Consider the following 13,577-nt stretch of genomic DNA (forward strand, 5'->3'; position numbering starts at 1 on the left):
TATTTTTTTACGTGTCAGATTGGCAGTTGCAACCTATAGTTTCGCAGATTTCTACCGCGCTGGAAAGTAATATACCTGATACAAAGCTTCTTCCTACCTGATGGTAGACAACCCAGCTATTTCAGATACTAAACTCGTAGTAATGATAAACATACACCGCGTCATCTGTAATTCAGCCACTAAATTGCATCTACACGCGCGGCAGCGGAAAACTGTTCTTACACGTCTAATCTCGCTTAGAGGGGTTTTTCACTGCGAGGCTACAACACACTGACAACAAACGTGCACTTGAAATATTTTGTTTTTGCAGCCGCGTCATGAAGATCTGGAGTTGACAACATCCAAATGACGAATAGTCAGGAGTATTATGACCGTGACAAACGAAACAATTACACTAAGTCAAGTAAATGTAATCAGATGTTAAAAAAAAGCCAAAAAATGATCCATAAAACTATGAAAAAGACCATTGATAATGAATTTTTAGCCACATTAATTTTTTTGCATACGCTTGAGCGCGAACGTTACAAAATTAAAATGCACGGGCCGATGATGTTATTTCTTATTCTTCCATCCCTTACTTTGTTAATGCCCGTTCGCGTCTTATTTAGTGTAAAACCATTAAATTGTTTTTCAACAAAAATAACAAAGCATAATTAGACATCAGCATTGGACTAAGAAGATGAATTTCACCTTTAAAGATAGTAATGTGAATCCCTCAATGGAACATCGAGAAGTAGGAGTGGCAAATGCCACTGAGGGAAAATTACTGATCAGCCTTTCGAAAATTGAACAGAAATCTCTTTCATGAAGTCGGTTTAGTTCGGCCGGCAACATATAGGTCAAAACAATCAAGCCTTTTTTCGACATTTACATTTAAAATTCATTCAATAATAGTTCATTAGTAACTCCTTAGGGCCTGACGTAGACTGTAATTATCATGCAATTATCAAAAAAATGGCCACTTCAAATTAAGCACCTTTTACATTGCTGTTTGTAATAAGCGAGTCAGTCATAAACAACTCGTAGGTAGATCAAGACAGAAAACTGTCTTTTTCTCCAAAGAACTTTTACTATCCTTATCAAATGGAGGAGGTTTGTCATGACCGTTATTTAGTTAAATAATATCAGTCCAAGAGTCGGTTTTCAAAAGAAAGAGGATCCCATGCATTGCCGATTGCTATTCAGGTCGATATAATATTTCGTAAGTAGTTCTTAAGAAAGAAGAGCGTTAGCGTTGGTGACTGAGAAAATGCCTAAACTGGGTAACAGTTACAATCTGCTTACGGGAAGCGTGCTACGAGGCAAGTTTGCCGATTTTTTTCTTTTTTTGTGTGTTCATTGAATTAGACAAATAGATAAGATTCCTTTGTGTCCCTAGTTGCGCTGGTAGTTTCGGTAATAGATCACAGAAGACGTCAAAATGTCTGCGGGTCATGTGCCAAAAACACATTTTAACATTACTGAACAGACACACGGCAAAAAGGAACCAAGTGGCAAACTATAACAGGGTTCATACAAAAAATTGCAACCACCATTTTTCAAGGACTTAGATTTTCAAAGATCACCTACTAGGGATATATTTTCACAAACTGTACAAAAATGAACATTCCCAGTCTATTCTAATAAGGCTTTAAGGCTTGAACTGTTTGCTTCACGAACTTCTCTACATTTTCCAGTTCACTTGCTTAAACTGATGGTTAATTAATGCATAAGACATTGACCACTTTATGTAAATAACCTTTAAATTCTCTGAGCGATGATTTATACTCTGTCTTGGACAACCAAAAGGCATAAAAAAATTCTTTCCAGGCCAGTGCATTCGAAGTTGAAGAAAATTCAAGGACTTTTCAAGGACTTGCACAGAAATTTAAGGACTTTGAAAAATGGAATTCAAGGACCTTTTGAGGACTTCCCCAATATTCACGGACTTTTCAAGACTGTGCGAACCCTGTATAATTTGTGATTCTCTTAGACATTACAGTTCACAAAAGAAGAAATGTGTGGGGAAAAAAATTCGTGCAAAGCTTGTGCCTCAGAAAAAAAAAATTCTGCAGACAAGTGGGCTTAACTTCAGTCTATGATAGTTATAACTTACTATTAAAACTAGATAGATTGGGATTCCAACCAAGCAAGCAAGGGAGACAGGAGTTCCCTCGACTAAAAATTCAGTCCATAATAGTTAAAACTTACTATTATAGCTAGATAAACTGGGATTCCAACCCAGAAAGCAAGGGAGACAGGAGCTCCCTGGACTGAAACTTCAGTCTATGATAGTTATACTAGATAAACTGGGATTCCAACCCAGCAAGCAAGGGAGACAAGAGCTCCCTGGACTGAAACTTTAGTCTGTAATAGTGATAACGCATTATTATATCAAGATAAACTGGGATTCCAACCCAGCAAGCAAGGGAGACAGGAGCTCCCTTGACTGATACTTCAGTCAATGATAGATCATGATGATACTGTTAAAGCTTCAGTAGATAAACAAGGTTTCTAACCCAGCAAGCAAGGGAGACAGGAGCTACCTGGACTGCAACTTTATTCTATAATAGTTAAAACTTACTATTAAAACTAGATAAACTGGGATCCCAACCTAGCAAGCAAGAGAGATTGAAGCTCCCCGGATTAATATTTCAGTCTTTGATAGTTATAACTTACTATTAAAACTAATTATTATTCATTCAAAATATTTCCCCGATTCCGATTGGCTTAAAGCACACGCATAATTCACCATAACCAGTTTCTGATGACCAAATTTGGAAGAATTTTGTGTTTCACGAAGAAATGACGTCAAAAATGCAGCGTTCGTGCAGGTTAAGGCACCGTTAACCGAGAAGACCTGCTGGGGACGGGGTTGAGTTGTTTCGGTTGTGAAAACAAAAAATCGCGCACATTTCACTCGTTTCAAGAGTAAGAACTAGGCGAAAAAAATAGCTAAAAACATGGCAAGAACAGCAAGAAGACAACAAGTAGGGCGACATCTGCTATTTGGAGAATATTTGCGGAGCTGGACAAACCTAAACGTGCACTATCGAAGATGAACTTAACATCGATGGATCGATGGAGGTAAGCATATTTTAGCCATGTTGTTAAACTAGGAATTATTTTGAATGAATAATAAAACAATTATTGAATTCGGCTTTCGTTTCATATGAAGAATTATGGAGATCTCGGAGAGTGTTATCCGCCTCGGCCTACGGCCTCGACGGATAACACCCTCCTTGATCTCCATAATTCTTCATAAGATACTCAGCCTCATTGATTAATTTTTAAATAAACTGGGATTCCAACCAAACAAGCAAGGGAGTCAGGAGTTCCCTGGACTAATACTTCAGTCAATGATAGATGAAACTTACTATTAAAACTAGATGAACTGGGATTCCAGTCCAGCAAGCAAGGGACATAGCAGCTCCCTGGACTGATACTTTAGTCTATGATAGTTATAACGTATTATTGAGAAGTAGATGAACTGGGATTCCATCCCAGCAAGCAAGGGAGATAAATGATCCCTGGAGTGTTACTTCTGTCTATGATACATGTAGATGATACATGTAGAAGCAAATGAAGTGTATTACTTCTTCACCTCTAAAAATAATTTAGAACAGTTGGAGCAGCAGCAATTCTTTCAATAAATTAAAAATATTGCTTTAAGTACTAAAAGGGGATTTTAGGGGTGGCCCGTTGCTGCCAATACAGTGACGTCAAGTCAGGTGGAGGGTTTTGTGCTTTCCACAGGGTGCTTGTTTTCATATGCGCAGCGAGTGGTATTGAGCCGTCAGTTACACGGAGGTCTGGGTGGTCGCCTCTGACCGACAGGTGATGTATTGGCGCCTAAGAGAAAACGGCCGCTGCACTCAAGTGCTTATCGACTCATTTTGCAATGGGGCAGAGCTTTACGACTCGATACTGCAAGGGCCGTAGCGGTGCACCGCTCATCGGGTCACGCCATATCTCAGCTTCTGTCACGAAACAAGTCTGTTGTAAGTGCTCATGCCAAGGAGCACTGAACTATCTATACCATCTGTATGATTGGCCGACATCTACAGAAAACGAACTGTTTTTAATGCAATTACAGACCTCACAATAAGTTTCACTCAATTTCAGCACCGATTGTGTAAAAACGAATGCGAAACAGTCGATCAGGAGGATAGCTTTAGCCGATTCAGCTGCCGATTGCTAGAACATAGCACTAAGATTTGTCAAGATTTAATTAACTGACAGACGACCAATAACATCGCGACCTAACTGACCAATCAGATCAATAACCAGAGTATAATACCATCTGACGTGATGCAACTTACTCTGAAGATGACTACCGCACAGGTTGTCGAAATGTCAGTCACTGTCAACAACAACAGTCCTATTCAGGACTACGTTCACCCGGACGATCAAACTCAACCTACTTTTAAATATATTATACTGAAATTAATGAGTTCCTCTTGCTCGCGTTTTTGTAAACATTAAGTCTCCCAACGCCAAAAGTTGCTCAAAAGTTGCCGAGCACAAACGGGACAGCTAGGCCTGCAATTACTGTAGCGGGTATTGCTGGTGATGCTTTTTAAAATTTATAGATTTTTTTATTATTTTTCCTCGTCACAGTTTTAAGGGTTGATAAAGCTATCCACTGGATAAAACTCTATCTGGTGAATCACGGAACTTGTGTACCTCCTAATTCTCATCTACTGGATTGTGATTTATCCGCTGGATAGCACTATCGTTTAATTTATCGTTTGATCAACAGAGGGCCAGCGCATATTTTTTATACTTGATAAAACGTAATAAGTTAGCAATTATGCGTAGTTCAATTTGACTTGTAACCATGCCCCCCCCCTCCCCCGGGCCCGGGGATTTGCAATTTTTTTTCTTTTTTGAAGGTCTATTCCCCACCCCCGAGGACACAGAAAGAGAAAACTCGCACCGGGGCGAGTTTCACTGGGGTGCCTTCTTGATTTCATATCGCGTTTACATGTTTGCGCTTCCTTTCCAGTTTATATGAAACTTTTATGAGGTGTCGTGCAGGAATGAAATTCTCGCCTCAGTACAACTACCGGGGTGAACTCACGCCGTCGTAACTTGCGCCGGCATCCCATTTTGTAGTGATGTAAACAAATGCGGAGCCACGAGAGGGAACCGGAGTGAACTTACGCCGGCCCGAAAGTCACCCCTGAACGTGTAAACACCCCTTATCAAAACCACGTTTTAATGTTAATCAATCATACGTTGACATGATCTGATCGGCTTCTAAAGACCCATAACGGTTAACCATGAATAATTATTGGATTAATATTTTCGCCAGCTCTATACGTCAGAATAGGTAAGCAACCCGCCTGGACATCAAACAACAATCAGTTCGAAAATAGTCCCTGGAGGGAGCCGATTAGTCCCTGGTCAGTACATTCCTGCTATTAAATAAAACGATTTTTTCCTTTTCGTTAAGTTTTTATTTTCTACTCCAATGCAAATTTAGTATCTAGTCTTTATTATAGTGAATTAGAAATATGTAAATCGCAGGACCTCGCGAAGGACTTGGGGGGAACGGCAAGTAAAGCCGAGAAGAAAATTTGTCAATCAAAAATTGTGAGCTATATATAGAAACATAACAAAACTGATATACCCAGTCTATGTTATACCTAAAATGAAAACTAAACGAAAAGAAAAGGAAAATAAGAAGAAAAGAAAAGAAGCGAAGAGAAAAAGGTACTGGCCAAATTCGAACTAGGGCCCTTCGGCGCACTGGGTGAAAGCCTTACCACTAGGCCACGTGGAACACACACATGGCTTTGTGGAATTTTTATTATTAAAACCTTTGAACCTTATTGAACATGAATTCAAAGATATTTTCAGAAGAATGACTGCAGTTTGGACGGTGAAAACCCAACGTAAATGCATTTCATCGCATTTACATGTAGAGAATGGAAACCCAACAGTCTAGGACGATACGGTACAAACTCGTCTGCGAGCAAAACGTGTTTTGTTACCGCGATGTTCGTTCATATGTTCATAAGGCTAATTATGAAAATCGCTTCCATTTGGTCTTAAAGAACTTCATTGGGTGATGTTCTCTCTGCGCCGCAGTTTCTTGCTGCCGTCTCCATGGCGGACACCATCGGATATATACAAGTAAAGATGAGAGCTGCGAGTTTGCAGCTCGCTAGGACCCACGCGCGGTTCTCACTTCGCGAGGAATTAAGGATCACAGGACTGACAATTCCTTTTGGGTTTCGTTGCTCGGTGCGCTCTTCCTTTTACTTAATTCGGTTGTTGCGTCACGGTGTTTTACCCTTTTCTTGAAACAGTGCATCGTTACCATCTTTAATTTAAGTTTGTCTTGAAAGCCAGGTATTCGAAAGCAATAAATGACGGGGTTGATTACTGACTCTAGTGCAGGCGCAATATACGTCAACAGCGTAACTGAAAGTGAAGGCTTATAGCACGAACAAAGGTGAGAAATGGACATATAAAGCACGGGAATGACCCACGTGACCACAAAAGTACCTGCCAACAACAAAAGTGTAATAGCCAAGGCTTTATCCTGGTTTGTAGCTGTGTTGTGCTTGTCTTTTATTCTGCGATGAACAGATACCCATATGCTTATGTAGCACAGGCCATAATCCAATATTCTCAGTGATTTGCTGCATTTGTGTTTATATTCATATAGGTTAGTGCAGAAAGATATTTATTGATTCATTGATGATTTTTTAGGTTTTTTTGGCTTTATATTTTTTTGCCTAATTTTTGTAATTAATGGTGTACGGGGGGGTTCCGGCCCGTCATGGGAGTGTCCTGGAGTATTCCGAGGTGTCCTGAGCGTGTTCCGCGGGTGTTCCGGGATATTCCGGGAGTGTTCCGGGGTCGGTGCGGTTCCGGGCCCATTCTTGTTTTTACAGACACCCCTCTGTTTTAAAAGCTTTTAGCTTTTTTATTGCGGCTAAAAAAACCTTAGTTTCTTTGGTTGTCTCAGAAATGCCTAGACCTGAATGGCTACATGTATGTAGCGTTTTTATGGCCGTGAATATCATGATTTCCTGATTTGTTTTGACGCCGGAACTGTCGGCTGGATTGCAGAATACGCCGCAGTGTATCTGCAGCGATTGGAAGACGCTGGAAAACCAGTCGGCAAAATTAGAAGCAAATTCTTGCCTTAAAGGAATTCTCCCAAAGCACTGTTTTTTTCAGTAGAAGGCTTCAAACTACGAACTGTGAAACACGCAGACGTAAGAATTACGCCGATCGCGAGGTGCATGAGAAACCCGTAAGAAAACCCCCTATCAGAAAAGCTCACATACGTCCTTACGACTCTGCAGGATATTAGAACGAGCTTTTGTGTACTAATTCGCAGACGGAATACAAATGGTTTGGACGAGTGCGTCCGCCGGCTGCAACGCAGGCTAGAAAAATAAACTCCCGTAAAAGTTTCGTGCCACACGGCAGTCTAATTGACCTCTCCAGAAAATATCATAACATACCATAATGCGCTTTCTTTGTCGCCTCAAACTTTTGCATAAGCATTGTTTTCATTTTCTCTTGGGGCCATTTTAACTCCCAAGAGAAATTGAAGACAATGCTTATGCAAAATTTTGGGGTGACCAACAAAGAGCATTATGGTATGTTATGGTATTTTCTGGAGTGGTCAATTAGGCATTCGCAATGGTATGGAGCCACATGGCACAACACATTATAATACCTCTAGAAATTGTCTCGCTTTTTATTAACTATTGCTCATTATATCATAAAAAGGCATTAGAAAGGGCTGAAAAGGGATTATTATGATTTATACAATAAAGTTCCCTTTTCTCATATCCTCTTCCCCTTCAGCTGCATTTTGTGTCAGGCACGAAGGTGTCGTGCCTCACCGAATTAGGGGCTCACAATCGGAAAATGCAAAGAAGGGGATAAAATACGTATACACTGAAATCCTATTTCTGTAAAATACAAATGGATACTTACGTTCTACCACGCTACGGCCTGTCTTGATCTCCTATTTATTGAACAAGTGTAATACGGCCAAAAAATAGGGGTGCATTCATTTGCAACATACGCGTACAGTGGTAGAATTTGCTTTGCCTGGAATTTTATAATTGTTTTTAAGCCTAAAACAATAATAAAAAAATTCCAGCGCAAAACAACACTTAAGCACGTGCATCACGATTTACTCTTTTCTTTGCCGTCACGACTACCAAGTGAAAATGCCTGATGCCACGTTTTGTTTTGGACGTAAACATGCACAAGCGACGGGGATTTTTTCCCATCAAAATTTAGTTACTTATGTAAATTCAGCTCTAAGAAAGTTGATTTACGTTTGACAAATAGCAAGCGAATTGGGATAATCGCGAAAAAGATAGCAATAATTCCCCGTTCGATTGCGCTCTTTATCAGCCTGTCCTTCCCTTTGGCAATCTGAACTCCCGGAACCGCAGGCAGCCCAAACTCACGTTACGAGGAAGGGTGTAAAGTAATTTACATACCATAGGTGACGCGCTAGCATCCCCCGCAGACGTTCTTAGGGGTTCGTCACGCGTTCCCGCCTTCCCGCGCCGGTGTCGCGTTACAGGCGACCGTTGAAAATAAAAGACTTTGTATCACAGGTAGCCCAAGCTCACTATGAAGCCCTGAGCAAGACTATGCGTTAGCTAATTAGTTAATCATACGGCAAAAATTATAAGGCATTATATGAGAATTATCCTATTTCTCCATAATTGAGCGAAACGAACTTTAAAGTTTTCCTTTTAAGCTTGCATTTAGAATTTTATTATGTTTATTTGTGTGTTGACTACGTTTCAGGCCTCTTAGGATGCCAAGAACCCGAGAAGAACATTACCCTTCTTCTGCTCTAAATAATTATTCATACTGCAAGGAAATTATAAGATGTTGTATGAGAAATATTTTTTGCTCACTAAATTAGCAAAATGTACATTGAATATCGCTTTGAAGCTTACCTTAGTGTCTTTTTGTCTTTCGTTGCGTTCTGACTGCATTTCAGACCTCTTAGGCACTGTTAAATACCTTTTTTGAGCGACAGTTTTTCACCCAGATGACATCTGGGTGAAAAACTGTCGCTGGGTTGTGACTACAATGGATACTCCAAAGTCAGAGTGTCATCTTCACTCAAATTTTTTTGGTTTCAAAAGGAGGTCTGAAATGCAGTGAGAATACAAAGAAAAACAAGAAGATGCTAAAAGTAAGCTTCAAAGCGGTATTCAATGTACATTTTGCTAATTTAGTCAGCAAAGAATATTTCTTCATACAACATCTTATAATTTTCTTGCCTTATGAATAATTAATTAGCTTAGATGGGTAGTGTTGTTTTCGGGTTCTTGGCATCCTGAGAGGCCTGAAACGTAGTCAACACACAAATAAACATAACAAATACTAAAAGGAAAAAATTAATGTACGTTTCGCTCAATCATGGAGAAACAGGATAATTCTCATACAACATCTCATAGCCGTTGTTGTATGAATAATTAATTAGCTAATGGCCTATGTTGCTCAGGGCTCTCATAGTGTGCTTGGGCTACCTGTGTTTGTACGAGAAATATATTACTCCCGGGCAAGAGAGGATAAAGGGGACAGAGAAGGCATCCCCCATACACACCCTATTCCATAGGTAATTCGTCTCGAGCTATTTTTAAGTCCACAGATCCCGAGGGGGATTAGACAACAGCCAATCACATAGCGTGAATGTGTTCCGCGTGGATGACCCACGCTCAGAGCCACGCGTCCTTCACGAATTGACGCTAAAAAGAATGGCGGAAGACGCGGAGAGCGATATTGCTATTCGTTTTGTCGACGAAAACGACTAAAGAGAAATTTATGCTAAAGCTGTGTCAACGAAACGGAAATTAAAAAAGAATCGCCTTTCCTCTCTTGTATAGAGCTACAGCAACGATCCTTAAAGCACTGAATATTCTCTAAGGATCATTTATAATTTACAGTTTGAAGAGAGCAATTTCTGGTTTGACATTTATTCTTTTATTAGTCTTTTATCATTCAACAAAATAACACTTGGCTTCCTACTTGCGTTATTGTACAAACGACCTGTTTCAATAGACCGGCGAAATTTCTCTTTTTATTAAAGCACTGAGGTTACGACAACCTCGAGTCAAACTAATTTCACGAGTTGTCAAAGAGTCCAGCGATTCCCTTTTCCAAAGTGAGCGCCGACTCATTTCGCTTCAATATTGAGAAATGCTCTCGATCTCTTTACGCTTTCATTGCTTTTCGCCCGACATGTTTTGCACGGCGTTTAGTCATGCGAAACCTCCACGAAACATCCACGCTGCGCGCGAGGTAGCTTTAACCCGATTCTAAAAATAACTCGAGATGAATTACCTTTGAAAGAGGGTGTGTATAGGGGATGTCTTCTCAGTCCCCTTTATCCTCTCTTGTCCCGGGATATTACTGAGATCTGGGAACGTTAAATAACGCTAAACCTTACTTTTCTTAAATGAAATGAATAAAAAAGTCTTACCTACAATGTATTCCACTGCGTTTTGGTGTCTGTTTGTCGTTTTGCTGGTTATTTTTGGCTTCATTGCGTAACCACTTTGTTCTATGAAAGGAGTAACAGTGGTTACGAAATAAAGCCAAAAAACCAGTAAAACGACAAACAGACACCAAAACCCAGTGGAATACATTGCAGGTAAGTCTTTTTTATTCATTTCAGTTAAGAAAAAGTAAGGTTTAGCGTTCGCAGATCTCAGTCATATTTCTCAAACAAATTCTCTTATTTTGAAAGGTCGCCTGTAACGCGACAACGGCGCGTCACCTATGTTATGTAAATTATTTTACACCTTTCCCTCTAAACGTGAGTTTGGGTCGCCTGTGCTAGAACAGTCTAGGTCTTTGTTCTCACCGCGCGTTGCGAAAACTCAAGGGGTTTAAGGCCTGGATCAAAGGTGTGTTCGGGCCACATGATTGATTGGCATTATCTCTTGCAAGGAGACCTAGAACAAAACGAAATTTGTTCCAAAAGCATATCTTGAGGTCTTCCTGTGCCTGAACGTTTAATTATGGTCACGTGACATGTCACTTGAAAATAAAGTAAAATGAAGGAAATTAGCGAATTGGTAGCGAGTTTACTCTTTTGAGTTAAATAAATTGGCATTTTTGATAGAGGATAAACATACGTAAATTTCTACGTTTCGAATGAATGTACCCGAAGATTAAAATTAAAGTTTTAAATAATTCAAGGTTAAATTTGGGAGAAAATGATGTTTACCCTTGCAATTTTATTATTGAAGTACAATGGACGGTCATTCCAAACGTGAAGTGATAGAAATATTTAATATGAATGAGAAAAATTAATTATTGCACGATTTCTCACCTCAAACCCGCCACCAATTTGTCAGTTATTTACGATTTGTATCAAAATGGTCACTTGACATATCACATGACTTATTAACCCAATATCTATACTTTAAACTGTTAAGGACGATTAGTTCTTTAAGTCTGCCAAATTTTGATTCAGCTTCATAATCTGCCCCGAAGTTATAGCCAATAAACAAGAGACTATAAAGGGGACAGAGAGGGCATCCCCCATATACACCCTATTCCATAGGTAATTCGTCTCGAGTTATTTTTAGAATCGGGATAAAGTTACCTCGCGCGAGGCGTGGATGTTTCGTGGAGGTTTCGCATGACCAAACGCCATGCAAAACATGTCGGGCGAGAGGCAATAAAAGCGTAAAAAGATCGAGAGCATTCCTAAATATTGAAGCGAAAAGAGTCAGCGCTCACCTGGGAAAAAGGAATCGCTGGACTCTTTGACAACCCGTGAAATCAGTTTAACTCGAAGTTGTCGTAACCTCAGTGCTTTAATAAAATGAGAAATTTCGCCGGTCTATTGAAACGGATCGTTTGTACAATTTAGGGAGTTTAAGATCCAACGACGCGGACGACAACTAGAACTTCAAAAAAAACAATAGGTTTAATTAGCAAAACAACAACTTCGCACGTGCAACACACTTTTTTGTTCATTTCTTTCCCGTTTTTGCTCGACTACGACGTGAAAATGCCTAATTTCGCGTTTTATGGAGGACGTAAATAAGCAACGACGAAATTTTATCTCTCTTTCTGAGCTTGAATATGGTCCGTTGAAATTCAGCTTTAGGAGGGTTCGCCTACAATTGACAAAGTAAGTGGGTAGGAATAATCGCTATAAAGACTGAAAAAATAAACATCAAACCAGAAATTGCTCTCTTCAAACTGTAAATTATAAATGATCCTGAGAGAATATTCAGTGTGTTAAGGATTTCCCTGCTCAACTGTTAGCTCTATACAAGAGAGGAAGGGCGATTCTTTTTTAATTTCGGTTTCGCTGACACAGCTTTCGCAGAAATCTCGCTGTAGTCGTTTTCGTCGACAAAAGGAATAGCAAAATCGCTCTCCGCGTCTTCCCCCATTTTGTTCTGCGTCATTTCGTGAAGGACGCGTGGCTCTCAGCGTGGGTCATCCACGCGGAACACATTCGCGCTATGTGATTGGCTGTTGTCTAATCCCCTTTGAGATCTGTGGTGTTAAAAATAACTCGAGACGAATTAGCTATGGAATAGGGTGTATATGGGGGATGCCCTCTCTGTCCCCTTCATAGTCTCTTGCCAATAAATCATGTTCCACAGGGACACCCCTTAGTCTTAGGCCTTACACTACTTACAAAATCTCGTTGCTAACGAACAGGGATCATATCCATTTGCGGTGCTGCTGGTGTAGTCTTATACTTGTGAAGACTGAGATCGAAGCGTCGTGTTGAATAAACTAAAAAAACCTCGTAACGGCTGTATAGGATCAGCAATGCGAATAAAGGGAACAGAAAAAAAAACCCTTAAACTCAGGAGAAAAAGTGTACAAAGAAACTTAAACGACTCTCTTCCCAAAACACTGGGCCACGCTGCTAACGGGCACTCGAAGCCGCATAATTACTAGACTTACAACATTTTTTTTATCTTCCTTCTCTCCCCTACACGCTGTTTGAAGCTTGTGGAGCTTTATTTATCACCAATTCAACGATATATTTGAGAAAAATGAACTCAAACGAGTATTTTAAGGCAATTTTGCATAATTTCACTCTCGGGCTTAACGACCGATCGATATACGGAGCTGGGGTGTCAAGACCTCAAACCCAAAAACTCAGACCCCCCACCCCGCCCCCGAAAAAATCTGGAAAAAACTCAGACCTCCCCCCCCCCCGTAAAAAAAAAATCTGGAAAACTCAGACTCCTCCCCCCACCCCCAAAAAAAACACTTTGGAAAACTCAGACCCCCTCCCCCCCCAAAAAAAAAAATCTGGAAAAACTCAACCCCCCCCCGAAAAAACAAAAAAACGTCACTTTGTCAAATGTAGGCGAACTCATAAGAAGCATATAATACTCAATTCTTCACAGTGCAAGAGAATACGTTTAAGGTAGCTCGATACAGTTTTTCAGGGTCAATACCTCCTAAGTTGGAGCATAAACTACGTCGCCATAAACAAAGATTTGGAAAAATTGCCATCACAATTGTATTTAACCTGAATTTCATCCGATTACTTCGAGTCGTTATTACTCCCTCAGTAACGTCTGAATCGACCGGCCGTTAATGCC

The sequence above is a fragment of the Porites lutea genome, chromosome 2 (genome assembly GCF_958299795.1).
Source record: "Porites lutea chromosome 2, jaPorLute2.1, whole genome shotgun sequence".
Classification (NCBI taxonomy): Eukaryota; Metazoa; Cnidaria; class Anthozoa; order Scleractinia; family Poritidae; genus Porites; species Porites lutea.